The sequence below is a fragment of the Bidens hawaiensis genome, unplaced genomic scaffold (assembly GCF_021521415.1).
Source record: "Bidens hawaiensis isolate Kalapana, Puna unplaced genomic scaffold, B.hawaiensis_p1.1 tig00019341_1, whole genome shotgun sequence".
In the NCBI taxonomy this organism is placed as follows: Eukaryota; Viridiplantae; Streptophyta; class Magnoliopsida; order Asterales; family Asteraceae; genus Bidens; species Bidens hawaiensis.
In genome coordinates this window covers 11,937-30,131 of record NW_027492936.1, presented here as the reverse complement: position 1 = coordinate 30,131, position 18,195 = coordinate 11,937, and the positions used below count along the sequence as shown (strand labels likewise).

Here is an 18,195-nt window from a genome sequence, read left to right as displayed (position 1 = left end):
TTTTGTCAGCCTTCCCGAGAGCGCGGGGCGCCGCAAGACTTGCTGGATGTTGTAACCAGTCAGAACTTCAATGGGATGACCATTGAAATATCTATGAAGCTTGCGCGACGCGTGTGTTAGTGACAAAACTAACTTTTCCATGATGGAGTAGCGCGTCTCAGGATCTGTCAGCACCCGACTCACATAGTATATTGGCGTTTGGATTCCCTTGCGATCCACCAACAATACTGCGCCGATGGCGCGCTCTCCTGCTGATAGGTACAATGTTAAAATTTCACCAGGAAGTGGAGCTGTGAGCGCGGGCAGATTTATCAAACATTCTTTTATCTCACTGAAAGCTTGCTCGGCCTCAGGAGTCCATTTGAATTGGCTTTTCTTTAAGCAATTCCTCAATGTGTTGACAAATGGGGTAGATTTGCTTGCATGGTTCGCTAGGAACCTGTTGATTGAAACCAATCTACCATTCAGCTTCTGGACTTCTTTCATGGTGGATGGCGAGGGCATGTCAAGGATGGCCTCCACCTTCTCAGGGTTTACCTTGAAACCATCCTTGGTGACCATTACACCTAGAAATTTTCCCTCTTGTACGCCGAAAGTGCATTTGCTCGGATTGAGCTTCATGTTAACTGCCTTTAGGCGCCCAAGGGTTTCTTCGATGTCTTTGAGCATTTGTTTTTCCTCCCTGCTTTTGATCACCAAATCATCCACATAGACTTCTAGGTTTCTTCCAATCTGCTCGCTGAAAACGGCATCCATAAGTCTTTGGTAGGTGGCTCCCGCATTCTTTAAACCAAAGGGCATTTTTGTGTAACAAAAAACACCCTTGTCGGTTCTGAAAGCGGTCTTGTCCTCGTCTTGTGGTGCCATTTGAATCTGGTGATAGCCCTTGTAGGCATCCAGGAAACATTTGAGCTTGAATGGCGCCACGGAGTCCACCTTTGCATCGATGTTTGGGAGGGGGTAACAATCTTTTGGGCATGCTTTGTTGAGGTCCTTGAAGTCAATGCACATCCTCCACGACCCGTTACTTTTCTTTACCATCACAGGATTGGCTACCCATGTTTGGTATCGTATCGGGCGGATGATGTTTACGCGTAGTAGATCCTCAACTTGCTCATTCATGGCCCTCGCCTTCTCATCCCCCATGACTCTCTTCTTTTGAGCAATTGGCTCTACAGACTTGAACGTGTTGAGAGAATGTTGCGCCAGGTCTAGCGGAACCCCAGTCATATCAGAGTGTTGCCACGCGAAGACCGAAATATATGCTCTGAGCAATCTTTTCATTCTCAACCTCGTGTCGTCTGATATCGTAGCGCCAATTGTGATTGTCTGCTCCGGGAATTTTGGGTTGAGAATCCATTCCTCTAGCGCGTTGTCTGCCATTGGAAGTTTCATTCTCCCTTCCAGCGGAGTACTTGTCACTGCATACAAATGATCTCGGTATACAAAGGTTACACCTGTTGGTGTTGGGAACCCCAATGCGCCGTGCGCTGGCGACGGTATGGCGTTGAATTGGGCAATCGTTCCCCTACCCAAGATCATATTGTGGCATGAAGTGGTGGGCAAGACCAAGAAGTTGACAACTTCGGCTCGCTTGTGTTTTTCATCCCCCATGGTTAGTTCAAATTGAATTTGACCTAGGGGATGAATGATTTCATTTGAAACACCAGAGATCGGTGCATTCACAATTTCAAGCCTTGCTTGGTCTGCCGGATCCAGTTTCCTGAAACATTGCTCATACATGATGTCTGATTCGCTGCCAGTGTCCACCAGGACTTTTGACACTTCATAATGAGCAATGTGTGTAGTGATGACAAGAGGACTGCTGATAGAAGGGCCTCCCCTGATTCTTGGGAAGATTACTTGTTGCTCGCGCCAATCTCCTTGGATTTGCGCGCTTTTCTTTCTTGAATTTTGCCCTTGCCTTCCTCCCTCGGCTACACAGATTCTTTTGAACCTTTTGCTGGCAGAGGCACCTTCTGGTTGTTCATTTTCTAGTCTTGAGTTTTTTACCAGGTGAGCCAGCTTGCCTGATTTCACATCTTTTTCAATTGCATCCTTCAAGTGGTGGCATGCATCAGTGTTGTGTCCTGTGGACTTGTGAAACTCACAGTACTTGCCACTGTCTGATGGTCCCTTGTAGTGTAGTGGCTTGGGGCTTTTGAACTGGACATTCTCAGTGCTTAACACTTGTGAAGGCGTTTTAGTGAGGGGAGTCCATATTCTTGGCAGAGGTCTGTTAGGATCTCTCCCGCCTTCCCTCTTGTCACCCTCCCCGCGATTACGAACGTCTTTTTGGGGCTGGGGTGAGCTTGGTTGCGGCTGCTTTTCTGCGGGAGAAAAACTGGTTGGTTGCAACCTGGACCATACAGAGTTCTGTTTGCCCCTTCTTTCGTTGCTGCGCGGTGTCTCAGCTTGATGCGCTCTTTCTCTTGCCCTATCTTGGGCAATTTGTTTTTCATTTCTCGCGAAGACTCGCGATGCTTCCATTAGTTTGGCCCAGGTGGTTGGCATGCCATCTCTGCTTACGAGAGCTCGGCGGAGTTGATCACTGCGCGCGCCTTGTATAAAGGCCACGCGCAAGAGTTGCTCAGTGATACCTCCGATTGCCAGAGACTCCTGATTGAAACGAGTTATGTAGTCTTCAATCGTTTCATCATTCCTGCGCACGCAGTGCATGATGTCATCAGGGTCGCGCGTGTGTCTGCGCTGCTGTACGAAGTGGGCTTGGAACTTTTCCAATAGTTCCTCGAACCCATCGATTTGCCCAGTCGGCAAGCTCTCGAACCAGACACGCGCCGCGCCCGTGAGGCAGCGAGCAAACATGTGACACCATGTTGGCATCGTCCAGCTTTCTAGGTTTCCAGTGTTGTAAAAACCTTGTAAGAAATCGTCTGGATCCGTTGTGCCGTCATATTTGCCCAAACCACTTGGCATCTTGGTTTTGTGCTGAATGGGGGCCTTCGCGATGCGCTCAGTGAATTTTGAATGTTTCACCAAGATGGCTGGCCTGTACGGTGTGGTTACGTCCACTTGCCCTCTAACTGGTGGGCTGTACGGCGTGTGCAGATCCAGATCGGCTTTGGCTCCAGGCGCCATGTTCACGTGCGCGCGGAGCTGTGAGCCTCCTGCATGAGTATCTCGCGTCTTCCTCATGCTGTGCACTTCTTCATCACTAAACTCAGTGTGTGCAGTGTGAACAGAATGACCATCTTCCGGCGCGCGCGCCCTTTTTGTTCCATAAACGTTTTGCTTGTCAAACGCTAGCCTTTGTGTTAAGTCGGCTGACTTTTTGTGTTTGACCAGCTCATTGTACTTGTCCATTAGACGTCGTTGCTCGTTTATGAGCCATTCTTTGGGGTCATTGGTTTCATCTTCTGGACCCATTGGTCCTTTTTGTTTCGCGCCGGTAAGATTTTGTAACGTGAGATCGTCTGGAGGAGTTTCAGTCTGGCCATGAGGAGTTGTGATGAAGGGACGGTTACTGGTGGTGCGCGTAGAATCACGCGGCACCCTCAGAAACTGCTGTCCCTGATTAACATCCTCACGTTCAATATCCTCCAGAACTTGATCAACGTTACGAACGCCAGAAACCATGGTGAAAATTTGTTTTTTTTAGAGATCTGATGAGATCTAGTTGCCGTTGTAACAGGTGATGGCGCCAATGAAGAAACGTGGATCGACTCACTGGTAGACGATCTACTTTCCTCGGGTGTGATTATGCTATTTCACCGATGGTTCTCTGGGATCTGGGTTCTTCCACCTACAAAATGAACAGCACCGTAAACTTACCCCTCAGAAAGGGACAGAGGGGTCCTCTTTGGGGTAACCCTCCGGTGTGAGAATAAGAGTTTGTAGGAGAAGATAATAATATGAGAGTAAGGAAAATGGAATGTATTGCTTAATATAGCTGAATACTCTGTAATTGGATGTGTCTCTCCTTGTGGAGTTGATGTGGTATTTATAGTGCTAGGGTTTCCACTGATTGGGCTTAGACCCAGTTAGGGCCTTGTTGGCCTCCTCCAATTGCTTTGCGCCACGTGTCCTTGGGACACCTGGTGCTTTTTCATTGGTTATAATCACGTGGTAGCACATGGGTTTTGCTGAGTTGTCCACCTTTCATTGGCAGCTGTCAACATCAGCATATTCTTATTCCTTAAAAAGATACCTTCTGGAAGGTTGTCTGACGTGCACAATCAAGGTTGCCCTAATCCTGATTTGGATAAGGACGAGGTTGATTATGTGCATGTGTGATACGCGCCTATCCTGAGGATGCGCGAGGTCTTCTCTTTATTCTCACGCGCAGATGTTTCATGCGCAGATGTGATATGCACAAGCATGTGATATGCGCCACGCGCGGATGCGCCACGCGCAGATGTGATATGCGTGAGCATATGTGATGCGTGAGCATATGTGATGCATGAGCATATATGATGCCTGAGCATGTGATGCATGAGCATATGTGATATGCGTGAGCATATGTGATATGCGTGAGCATATGTGATATGCGCCATGCGCATAGGTTTTGGCTTTGTGCCTTCATAATGTCTTGATTTCAAGCCTCTTGTCTATATCTTGTGGGTTGACCCGCCTCGCTCGGTGTTGAGGCGGGTACATACCTCTTCAATTATCAATTTTATTTTAATATATAGATCTAATTTTTATCATAATAAGAAGTTTTTTATATCTAAAAATAATATCTAATCTTTTACCTGTGAGGATTTAAACTCACATCACTTATGCAAGTGGTTGTGGATGTATAGAGATCTAATTGTGACTTATTTTCTATGTGATGCAGGGGGAAATTTGATCTTTTTAGGTTGACCCAAATTCGAGCTTTAAGTAGAAGAGACGTTATTATTATTATTATTATTATTATTATTATTACATCATCTAGGTGTTTCTATGTTTAAGAAGTAAGAACAAAAAAAAAAGTACGCATGCATGAAAATTCGATAAGAATTATTAAGCATTATTTATAACTATGTTTGAGACCCGTGTACTACATGAAGTTTCAATAAAAAATAACATATAATATATAACAACTAAAAATTTATGGAATGAGATAGGTATAGAACAAGGTTACTAACCACTAGAGTTTATGCAAAATTAAGTGTGCACCAAATTGAGGTTGAAGAGTGATGATGGTATACGGAGCATGCGAATACGAAGGAGAGAGCTCAAACTTGAAGCGTGACAAAATCATAACGAGTGACATTTTTGCTTCCAGCATAGCAAAATTTTGTCCAATACATACGCGTGGACCTCCTCCAAACGGGATGAATGCGGTCTGTGTTGGACTCGTTATGCCCAAGACACATATTTTTATTGATGTGGCTAGTACGTCATGATCCAAGTCGGGTCATACCCAATAATAAGCTAGACAAACACCTATAATATTTGTTTATATATGATATGATCATTACAAATAAATATTAACACTTGAGTTATTTAGAAAGGGGTTTCTAAATACAACGTACTTGTGAAATAAATAAATCATATGGTTGATTTATACTTTGAGAGAAGGCATTTCATATTGTTACTTAAGATGGTTAAATAACAATATATTAAGCATGGTACCTATAATGTGTTATTGTTGTGTTTGACACAATACAAGTTTTATAACACAACACATTTATGGAAAGGTTAAATAATAAAATCAAGAAAGGAAGGAGGGTGCCCCCCCCCCCTTCTCCCCCCTTCTTATTTTATTAATAAACATTCTCTAGTGGAGACATGCAAGAATGCTCATTGGACCCTTTGGGTGGCGCCATTTTAAAATACTTAAAATTCTATCTTTATTATTTTTCTCTTAACATAGCATACAACAAAAAAAAGAGAAGGTTTACTCCTCTCTTTCTTTTTCTCTCTTGAAGGGCAAGAGTAAGAACAAGTACACTAGAGGAAATATCCTCTACACCCCATTCTTGTCTTCCTCTCTTTGGACGACCAAGGAAAAAGGAAACAAGGAGAAGATACAAGTGTGGAAATCCTAGCTACAAGTGGTGTTTGTTGGAATGCTTGGGGTATGCTAGCTTGAGGAGCTTCATATTCAAGTTCTTGCCTTCTTCATCATCATCTCCTTCCTCTTCCTTGGATTTGAAAGGTAGCTTTAACATGCATGTACTTATTGTGGCATACATGTGTTTGATAGTGTGTATTTCGTATTTGGATCCGGGCTTGGGTTTTACATGTGTAAAATAGGTTTTATACATATGAAATTAACAAGATTTAAAACTTATTTCCGCTGTGTTTTTGGTAAAATTGGGATTTTATCATTTTGATAATCTTGTTAAAACCCAACAATGGCATCAAGAGCCGCTTATTCGGATGCATGCTTCATTAGACCCAAAAATTTTCAGGTTTATGGTGGGGTTTTACCATATGGCCGAAAATTTTGGGGGTTTTGGTTACCCCATGGTTTTCCAAGATTATACTTTACATGCATGTGGTAATCTTGAAAAACCAAGTCATTTGGATGATTATTTGTGTTGTTTGGACAAAACCAGAAACTTTCGGTTTTGTCAAGGTTGGGCCTAAAGTTTTAGGGAAAGGGGAACCATTTTTGGGTCATTGTGTTATTACATATTTGGATGTGTAATAGATGTTCATAACCTAGCCATGGCCTTGTGTTTGGTTGAATGTTTGTGTTGATTGTTTGTTCATTCAAATGATTGTTTGTTCATTCGATATGGTTGTAATATTTATTTGGGTTTGTAATCTATTTATTCATTCATTTGGTTTGTAATAAATAATAAATAGATTAGATGCATTTCTTTTACTAGAGAAAAATATATTAGGATATATTTTTGTAAAAGAAGATGCAAAGGAAGAGAGCCCAAATAAAATGATGGAGACCACAACACGGGGATGAACACTTGGAGCATTTGGATGCGGGATCAAGTGGGAGTTCACCGACACAAGCTCATGTCCTTTTGGGTCCCTTAGGAGAGACTTTTTGACACACTTGTCTTCGGTCAACAAGTGTGGTCAACATTAGGGGGTATGGTTATGAACTTGTGGTTGTGTATGTTTTATGCTTGCATGGTTGATTTACTTTTGTTCGTGTTATTGCAATGTGGTTTGTTAAACAACTTAAAATCAACAACTAGCATAAAATTGGTTCCTTAGAAATCGTTAGGTAATAAAAATGGGTTTTATTAAAGGCTAATGATTTCATAATAAAATGGGTTTTATTAATAGGAACTTTGAAAATGGGTTTTTCAACTAAGTACCATACATTTGAATGCATGCAAATGAAAGGTACACAAAAAGTTTTCCAATCTAGAATTTAAAAAACTAAAATCTCTTTTATAAAATAAGTTGAACACCATCCTTTTATACGACACTCGAATCACTTGGGAACTCGGTGTGAGATAAAGGTCACCTAACCGCATTAGAGGAAACTTGTGAGTTGAGGTGGGTTTGCTATATTTGTGGGATAAAGGTCACCTAACCACTTGTATGTGTAAACTCACATGTGTGTGTAAGTAGGACGACTTAAATTGGAAACCATATGAATAGGGTCATCAAAGCATGGCATACAATGGTGTTGATGGGATTAAACATGCCAACTAAGCATGAGATGCTTAACCGATCCCATAAAACTAGAAGTTGCAAAGGGTTGCAATCGTCAAACGTTGACTACCTTGTTAATTTAAATAGTAGGATAAAGGTCACCTAACTACTATTTGAATGTAACGTTGGGTTCTAGATTTTAATCATTAATTGTCTTGGAGACATAAAAGGGTATTAACGATTAAAATAATTGATATCGAAAATACTAAAATTGAGCTTTGTTATATTTGTAGATGGCCGCAATCAACAATCCACCTAACGTTATTATTCCGCCCGTTAACAACCTATCACTAAGATCTATTCACGATAAGGATCGTCTAAACTATACCAACTTTATGGATTGGTATCGAAACTTGAGAATCGTTCTCAAGCAAGAAAATAAATACTACGTATTAGAAGATCCAATTCCCGATGAACCTAGCATTGACGATGCCGAAGACCATAACAATTGGGTTAAGCACAATAGGGATTTGGTGCAAGTTTCTTGCCTCATGTTGGGAACTATGATTCCCGAGATTCAAAAGGATTTTGAACTTCATGGGGCATACGACATGATCACCCAACTTAAGGAAATTTTCCTTACACATGCTAAGGTGGAACGCTTCGAAACGGTTCGAGCGCTTCATGCATGTCGTATGGAGAAACCCAATCGGTTTCATCTTATGTACTTAAGATGAAAAGCCACATTGATCATCTCGAGCACCTTAATTGTCGCGTCTCAAACGAGTTAGCCATGGATTTGATCCTAAATGGCTTAACTAAAAGGTTTGAGACATTTGTTATGAATTATAACATGAATGGATGGGACAAGAGCATTGGTGAGCTTCACGCAATTCTTAAGACGGCTGAGACGGGAATGGGTAAAAAGGTTTTACCCGTTCTCACGATCAATGAGGGAGGCAATAAGAAAAGGCATCATCCGGAACCCAAGGCAAAGATTGCCAAAGGTAAGGGACAAGTTAAGGGCAAGTTCAAGGGAAAGGCTAAAATGGAACCGCCCAAACCAAAGAAGCTAAAGGTTAGCTCGGAGGATCCCTGCTTTGGATGTGGGGAGATTGGGCATTGGATGAGGAATTGTCCAACCCATCTCAAAGAGTTGAAATCTAAGAGGGATGCGGGGAAAACCTCGGGTACAACTTTCATGATTCATATTGATCTTAATCTTATTTCCTCTAACACATGGGTATTGGATACCGGATGTGGAACTCATATATGCAATTCATTGCAGGGGTTCAAGGGAAATAAAGGATTCAAGAAAGGAGATATTAATCTCTTCATGGGCAACGGAGCAAAGGTTGTTGTCGAAGCCCGAGGAGACTACACATTGAACCTTCCAAATGGTTTGGAAGTTATTTTGAAAGATATTTTGTATGCTCCTAATTTGACTAGGAACATTATCTCCGTTTCTTTGTTAAGATAATATGGTTATGATTTTAAGTTTATGGACAATGGTATTTGTGTTTTCATGAATGATGTCTTTTATTTTAAAGCAATGCCGTTAATGGCATTTATGAATTAGTTCATGATAACACATCCTATGATAATATGTTGTACCAATCAAGCACCACGAAACTCAAAATGGATTTGAGTAAGACTTATCATTGGCATTGTCGCCTTGGTCACTTAAACAAAGATCGCATACATACACTTCAAAAGAATGGTCTTTTGGAATCAAGTGAAGATGATTCATTTGATAAGTGTGAGTCGTGTTTACTAGGGAAAATGACCGAGGACCCCTTTAGTGGAACAAATGAAGGGGCAAAAGACTTATTGGGTATCATACATTCGAATGTATGTGGTCCCTTTAAGGCAATGACAAGGAATGGTGAAAGATACTTCACTACTTTTATCGACGATTATAGTCGTTATGGGTATGTGTACTTGTTAAGACACAAAGATGAAGCCTTTGAAATGTTCAAAGTCTTCCAAAATGAAGTACAAAATCAACTCGATAAAACCATCAAAGTACTTCGTTTGGATAGAGGAGGTGAATACCTAAGTGATGCTTTCCGAGATCAACTTAAGAGTTGTGGGATCATCTCACAACTTACTCCACCCGGAACACCACAACATAATGGTGTGTCCGAAAGGAGGAATCGAACTCTATTGGATATGGTTCGATCTATGATGGCTAGAAGCACATTGCCTCTATCATTTTGGGGTTTCGCTTTGCTCTCCGCGGCCCGTATTCTAAATATGGCCCAACCAAGAAAGTGGACAAAACACCTTATGAAATATGGAATGGAAGGGTTCCCTCATTATCATATTTAAAGGTATGGGGTTGTGAGGCTTATGTCAAGGACAACACCCAAAACAAACTTGAAAGTCGATCCACTAAGTGTATCTTTGTAGGATATCCCAAGGACTCTATGGGATATTATTTCTACAACCCAACCGAGCAAAAAGTGTTCGTTGCTCGAAAGGCCGAGTTCTTGGAAACTAAGTTCCTTATGGAAGGTACTAGTAGAACGGTGGAACTCGAGGAGGATCGAGAACCACAAGCCAATAAACGTTTGGTTGATACTAGCAATCAACAAGAGGTTGTTGAGAATGATCAAATGGTTGATCAAGACACACAAAACGTTCGCAAATCCGGTAGGATTAGTCATCCACCCGAAAGATATGGATTTTTCATGGATGGGTGCTATGTGGTAGATTCGGATGAACCCACCACATACCGTGATGCAATATCACAATCCTATTGCGACAAATGGCTTGAGGCCATGAACGTTGAGATGCAATCCATGCATGACAACCAAGTATGGGATTTGGTTGTACCACCTCTTAATTCCAAACCGGTTGGAAGTAAGTGGGTTTTCAAGAAGAAAACCGATATGCATGGAAACTTGGATACTTATAAAGCAAGACTTGTAGCAAAAGGTTTCACTCAAACTCAAGGTTGACTATGATGAAACTTTTTCTCCCGTAGCAATGCTAAAATCTATTAGGATATTGTTTGTCATAGCCGCACATTATGACTATGAGATATGGCAAATAGATGTCAAAACCGCTTTCCTAAATGGGCATCTTGAGGAAGATGTCTATATGGTTCAACCCGAAGGTTTTGTCGATCCACAACATCCTAACAAAGTATGAAAGTTAAAGAAATCAATCTATGGATTGAAACAAGCATCTAGAAGTTGGAATCACCGATTTGATGAAGAAGTTAAGAAATTTGGATTCATCAAGAATGGTGATGAAGCTTGTGTGTATAAGAAAGCTAGTGGGAGCATCATTACCTTCTTAGTATTGTATGTTGATGACAGACTACTATTTGGGAATGACATTCCAACCATGGAAGGGGTAAAATCATGGCTTGGAAGTTGTTTTTCTATCAAGGATCTTGGTGAAGCCGCCTATATTTTGGGAATAAAGATCTACAGGGATAGATCAAGGCGGTTGATAGGTTTAAACCAAAGTGCATACATTGACAAAATCTTGAAGAGGTTCAAGATGGAGAACTCTAAGAAAGGTTTGGTACCTATTCAAAGAGGAATGATATTGAGTAGGTCTCAATGTCCAAGCCCAAAGGATGAGCAAGAAAAAATGAATGGAATCCCATACGCATCGGCTATTGGATCCATCATGTATGCAATGGTATGCACTAGACCGGATGTCTCATGCGCTTTAAGCAGACAAGTAGATTCCAACATAATCCGGGAAGTACCTATTGGATGGCGGTCAAGAGTATATTGAAATACCTTAGAAGAACTAAGGATATGTTTCTAATATACGGTTCGGGTGAGGAGGAACTCGTTGTAAAGGGTTACACGGATGCGAGTTTCCAATCCGATCGAGATGATTCTAGATCACAATCGGGATATGTTTTCATTATGAATGGTGGGGCAATCTCTTGGAAGAGCTCAAAGCAAGACGTGGTAGCATTATCCACCACGGAATCGGAATACATCGCCACCTCATTGGCAGCTCAAGAAGCTGCGTGGATTAGAAAATTCATTGCCAACCTAGGGGTAGTCCGTACCATTCAGGTTCCTCTAGAGATCTTTTGTGACAACGAGGGTGCGATTGCTCAAATCAAGGAACCTCGTGCACATCAAAAGACAAGGCACATTGAGCGGAGGTTCAACTACACAAGGGATGAAGTTGAAAAAAGGAAAGATATGTATTCGCAAAGTTCACATCGATCAAAACATTGCGGATCCACTCACGAAGCTCCTTGAAAGGCCAAAGCATGAGGGTCATACTTGTGCCTTAGGACTGCGATATTCTAGTGATTGGATATGATAGAATTTTGTATTTGGATATCGGAACAATTGTTATTTTGACTCATTCATATGATTATGGTTTATGATTATGACATTTTGAGTTATGTTCCATTTTAGCATGTTTAAATCCGTGAATAAGTTACTTATTCTAAATGTCCGTAGTCGTTCATATTTGTGGGAACAAATATGAAGGTAAAACTATTATGAACTTGGATTGGTGGATATTCATGGGATATGAATATAGAGCAAGGGTTGCTGCCAAGGTTCATAGATATTTATGGGTGATAAATATTGGACTGACCCGCTCTCAAATGTTACTACATGGAATCCTTATGATTGATCATAAGTAAATTTGAGTAAAGGCGAATATCATAGTATCCTCCGACCTGAGATACATATTGGGTCTTGATATTCACCAAGTATTATACTTTGACTTAGTTCTTCGCTGCTCTGAATCATGACAGTACGTAAGGCAAAGATCAGGTCTGGTACAAGGTGGTTGTGAAAGGCGTATGTAGTCAAGAGGGGATTTATCCCTCTTATTCGTTGAGAGTGAGATGTCTAAGGCCTGAAAGTTAAATCAACAGAGAATGATCACTTTGTGTCTCTGGATTTGACATGACATCTGTGACAAAAGGATAAATGATAGATGTACCTCAATCATTTCAAGTAAGGACTTGAAGGGGATGATGTTATTGAATGGCACTACGTCATGCGTATTAGGGGTAGTAAATCGTAGTTAGGCGGTATTTGCTACTTGCATCAATCTTCTATGTATCTTGTGCAAGTGGGAGATTGTTGGACTCGTTATGCCCAAGACACATATTTTTATTGATGTGGCTAGTACGTCATGATCCAAGTCGGGTCATACCCAATAACAAGCTAGACAAACACCTATAATATTTGTTTATATATGATATGATCATTACAAATAAATATTAACACTTGAGTTATTTAGAAAGGGGTTTCTAAATATAACGTACTTGTGAAATAAATAAATCATATGGTTGATTTATACTTTCAGAGAAAGCATTTCATATTGTTACTTAAGATGGTTAAGTAACAATATATTAAGCATGGTACCTATAATGTGTTATTGTTGTGTTTGACACAATACAAGTTATAACACAATACAAGTAACAACACATTTATGGAAAGGCTAAATAATAAAATCAAGAAAGGAAGGAGGGTGCCCCCCCCTTCCCCTCTCCCCCTCTTCTTATTTTATTAATAAACATTCTCTAGTGGAGACATGCAAGAATGCTCATTAGACCCTTTCGGTGGTGCCATTTTGAAAGACTTAAAATTCTATCTTTCTTATTTTTCTCTTAACATAACATACAACAAAAAAAAGAGAAGGTTTACTCCTCTCTTTCTTTTTCTCTCTTGAAGGGCAAGAGTAAGAACAAGTACACTAGAGGAAATATCCTCTACACCCCATTCTTCTCTTCCTCTCTTTGAACGACCAAGGAAAAAGGAAACAAGGAGAAGATACAAGTATGGAAATCCTAGCTACAAGTGGTGTTTGTTGGAATGCTTGGGATATGCTAGCTTGAGGAGTTTCATATTCAAGCTCTTACCTTCTTCATCATCATCTCATTCCACTTCCTTGGATTTGAAAGGTAGCTTTAACATGCATGTACTTATTGTGACATGCATGTGTTTGATAGTGTGTCTTTCGTATTTGGATACGGGCTTGGGTTTTGCATGTGTAAAATAGGTTTTATACATATGAAATTAACAAGATTTAAAACTTATTTCCGCTGCATTTTTTGGTAAAATTGGGATTTTATCACTTTGATAATCTTGTTAAAACCCAACAGTCTGTCCATTGGTTACCTTTGACACACCTTGTGAAAATCTTTCCGGTTTGAACTCTTACATCGTCACCCCATATACTAGGATCATAATGTGAAAGCATTGTGCGTAGTTGAATGAGTGTTCCAGCCGGTAAAGTTATGTTTCCTAGCTTTGTGTCTTTATGAACCATACGTGGCATTCCTACCATAGGAGGATATAACCTAAGAACCTCAAGGAAGATTGTGTTGATCTGTAAATCAAAAAAGTAGCATATTATGAGATTGAGGAAAGAAATATGACATGAGAATGTCTATTTTTCTATTAAAAAAATGGGAGTCACAGCAAAAAAGGAAAATATAGATAAAAGCTACCAAAAGTTTGGCCATTTGTGATCGGCGAAAAATGAATCATGAGTAGCATTATGTGATTGTCGAAATGATTGCAAAAGGACCTTTGTGAGGTCGTTTTTGTAGCAACTAGCAAAAAAACTTACAATCTTCAGGTGATTCAGCCCCTCAATATCTGGTTTTCTATCTCCAAAAACCTTTAAAACTTCACTTCTAGCATGTTCTTGCCAATTTGTGTGCTGGCCTAACAAAATCATAGTCCAAACAAGCAAATTTGTGGTAGTTTCTTGGCCTGAAAAGTAGAATAGCTTGCATTCTTCGATAACATCATCAATACTAAGTCCAAATTTGTTATATCCATGTTGCTTTATTTCTTTATTATTGGAGTCCAAAAGTATTCCTAGAAGGTTGTCATTGCTATCTCCCCCCTCTCTGATTTCCATCATTCTTTTATCGATGATACCCTTTATCAAACCCATTACTTCTTGGGCGATCGCTTTCATCCGCTTGTTGCTTTTTGTAGGTAGAAATCTACCCCATAATTAAAAAAATAAAGAAAGAATTGTTATAGTTACGTGAAGGTATATTTTCTAACCTTAAAAACATTGGTTAAAGGATGTATGTAGTTACCTTGTTCCTGGAATGTAGATAGATCGTGAAGCCGTTATTATTAGCTCGGTTTGTTCTCGCTGAAGTTCAAATATCTTTCCTCCTTCGACATAACTGCTACTAAACGCAGTGCGTGAAATTACGTCAGCGGCCATTGTTTGGAGATCAGGCCACACATCCATTTCACATGAGCTCTTTTAGTTTAATGCTTCTTCCCATTGGTTTATCATCTCATCACAACTCACATAAAACGCCGGTATCATATGCTAGAAAGAAATAATGAGATGAGCATACTATATTTGAAGAAAAAAAATCAGAAGTAGTGATAATTAACTTCATAGTATGTGGATTTATGGGTCAAGTCAAGACATTGGTAACCAATTTTTGGCAACCATTAACCCCAAAAAAAGGCTTAAATAGTTGCTGGGTATATGATTACATAACCTAAAAAAACACAAGCAACATTTTCACGGAAGGCATTGGATTGGAGAATCAATAAAGGAAATAAAAAAAACTAGGCGGTATTCTGATAAGTAAGGGTGGCAAAACAAACCCATATGGGTTGTTTGGGTCAATTTGGATAACTTTTAAAATTGAGATGGGTCAGGATGGATCAAAAGAATTTTGCAAGAAGGTCAAGATGAGTTGGGAAATTGCTAGTGACATTTGGTTATAGGTTAGAATGGGTTTGCTTATGAGTTAGAATGGACTAAAACAAGTTTTATCCAATTTTATTTCAAACAAAACCCACGGAACTGAATAGAAACCGAGAAATCGAAACCAAAATCGTTGAAACCGGGCACATACCGAAACCGACCAAAATGAAAAAAAGCAAAACCGAAGCGAAAAAAAAAACAACCTGAAAAACCGAACCTGAACCGAGACAAAACCGAGTTTTTTTTTAATGAACGAGGAAGACGGGGAAACATTTTAGTTATTTTACTTTTTGCGTTTTCGATTTATATTTTGAGTTATTATTTTTTTATTAATTTTTTTTGAATATTTTTTTGAGGGTTTTTGAATCCTTTGTATTTTAACCTTTACTTAGTTCAAGATATGGGTTAACTTTACCCATCTTGACCTATATCCATCCTAAACCGAATGAAACCGAGAAATCAAAACCGAACAAAAACCTAAAACATTGAAACCGAATAGATACCAAAACGAAAAAAAGCAAAAATGAACCGAAAAAAAAACCGAGCCTGAACCGAGACAAAACCGAGTTTTTTTTTTATGATTCGAGGACAACGGCGGTGACATTTTAGCTATTTTACATTTTGCGTTTTTGATTTATATTTTGAGTTATTAATTTTTCATTAAATTTTTTGAATATTTTTTTGAGGGTTTTTGAAACCCTTTGCATTTTAGATTTTTAACCTTTATATGGGTCAAGATGGATTAACTTTACCCATCTTGACCATACCCATCCTAACCCTCTATTTTAAAAATCCATCCTGACCCATACCCATCCTGACACAAACCCATCCTAACCCATCACCCAAATCCAACCTAACTCACTCATATTGCCACCTCTACGGACCATTAGTAACAAACTTACTAGTAGTTAACAACCATGTAATGCAACATTGTTTCTCTCATAGTTCTTCACAAATATATCGGGTATGTTTGGTTGGAGGTAGTGGAATGAATGGGGAATATAATAGAAGAAGGAATGGAATGGACAAGAGAATGAAATAGATCATTCCATTCCTTTGTCTTGTTTGGTAATCCTATAGGAATAATGAATTATTACTTTATATTGTTTGATATCCTAAAAAATTGTATGATTGAAATAGAAATAATAAAAACACTCCTAGCTCAAAATAATTTTTTTTACCAAAAAAAAAAAAGAAAACCCCCGCAATGGCGATGGTGGTGGTGTTAGCTCCAGCGACGAAAATGGTAGTGGCAGTGGCGACGGTGGTGGTGGGGGTGGTGGTGGTCAAGCGGTGGTAGCATTGGTAGCGATGGCGATGGTAGGGTGGCGGTGATGGTCAAGCGGCGGCGGTGACAATGTTTTCGGTGGTTATAACGACGATGGTGGTGACGGCGGTGACGGTGGTTGCGCTGATGGTAAGGTAGTGGTGGCGGAGGCGGTGGACGGTGGTGGTGGCAATGGTGGCGGTAAGGTGTCGGTGATGACGATGGTAGTGGTAGTTGTTGTTAGGTGGTGATGGTGTTTTTGAGAAAGTAGGGTGAAGGAGGAATGGAATGAAAAAAAGAAGGGGGGTAGGAAGGAATGGTTTTGATGGAATGGAATTCCATGTGTAATGGATGATTCCATTCCATTGAGCAACCAAACATCACTTTTTTCATTCCTACATAATGAATCATTCCATTCCCCCTATCATTCATGCATACCAAACGCTATCTTACTCTCATGCCAGAGTTTTAATGAATCCCATCTCTGTGACGAGGTGAACCTATTTTACCTTATGTAGGAATGGTGGTGTTACTCGTCCATTTGTTATCGAAAGCAAATTATTTTTCAGGAACTAACTAAAGATCTCTTTAGGCTACAACGAACTCATAAACACCACAAATCCTACACTTGTATCTTCCGTTCTTTATAGGTCTAGGTTGTTTCCGGTGGAACTATAATAGATTGTATGCATAACTGGTCGAGCTAATTATACGCATTTCTAATCTAATCTAACAGATAACGAAGTAAACAAAACCTTAAGCTTTTTGACATGGAAGGCGGGATTGATGATCTTTCTATGCTTCACCCATTGTTCGCCCTCGACATCCACTAGTCCTTGTGCTAGCAAACGCGTTAATGGATTTCCACCTCTTTGCTTTTGAAAATCTTCATAGTTCCCAAAAATCTCCTTTAGCATTGTTGGATCTGTTATGTGCACTAAAGGTCGTGACCCCATCCACGTAAAGCAATTCTTACCTATCAATCATCCATCATAACATATTTAGCAGTGAAATGTAATCTATAATTTTAGTTGGTCAACATTAAAGAATCTCAATTAAGCCTATAAGATGAACAAGCTAGCTTATAATGATAACAAATGCATACCATGAGTGGTAACAACACTATGAGCGAATGACAAAACTCGTGGCACAATATCATCGTTCAAGTTTATAGGTTTACGATATGCTTCGGTTATCATTTTCATCGTCTCCTTAACATCTCCATATAACAACTTGTATGAGGTTCCCTTGAGTCCTTGGTTTCTTAGACACTTCTCCATCTTCCTTGATTTCAACCAAACCATATCGAAAAGCGTCCATGCAAACACCACCACCACCACCATTGTGGCGGCGGCCGCCGTCATCACTACACCACTACACACTCCAAGCATGCTTAGGCTTGGAATCATATTGAAAAGAATAATATTTTCTTTGTTGTGATGAAGAATGGAATGACACTCTTTATTGTTGGGTAATTTTCAGTTTAACTCCCTATGGTTTTTAGTTATTATGGTTTTTCCACTTTGTTTGTTTCTCAACAAGGACCCCACACACCCATTGGTTTCTTTTGAAGACTCCAAACTCAAAATGACAAAATGAATCTAAGCCGGCCTTTGTTCATTTACTTCTAAATAAATCACTAAATAAATTCATAACTTAATCTTATTTAAATGGTTTAATCTACACATAAACCGGAGTATTCTAACCAATGT

The 18,195-nt window shown here is 39.8% G+C and overlaps 1 pseudogene across 1 annotated transcript; it reads right to left on the bottom strand.

The window, feature by feature from the left end:
• Nucleotides 1-5,043: 5,043 nt before the first annotated feature.
• On the bottom strand, nucleotides 5,044-17,905 carry LOC143558144 (cytochrome P450 CYP72A219-like; annotated as a pseudogene). Its single transcript, XR_013139685.1, has 6 exons — nucleotides 17,589-17,905; nucleotides 17,239-17,459; nucleotides 14,582-14,826; nucleotides 14,098-14,482; nucleotides 13,626-13,854; nucleotides 5,044-5,290 (listed from the first exon to the last, which is right to left on the bottom strand). The product of XR_013139685.1 is annotated as a cytochrome P450 CYP72A219-like (transcript).
• Between the last annotated feature and the right edge of the window lie 290 nt (nucleotides 17,906-18,195).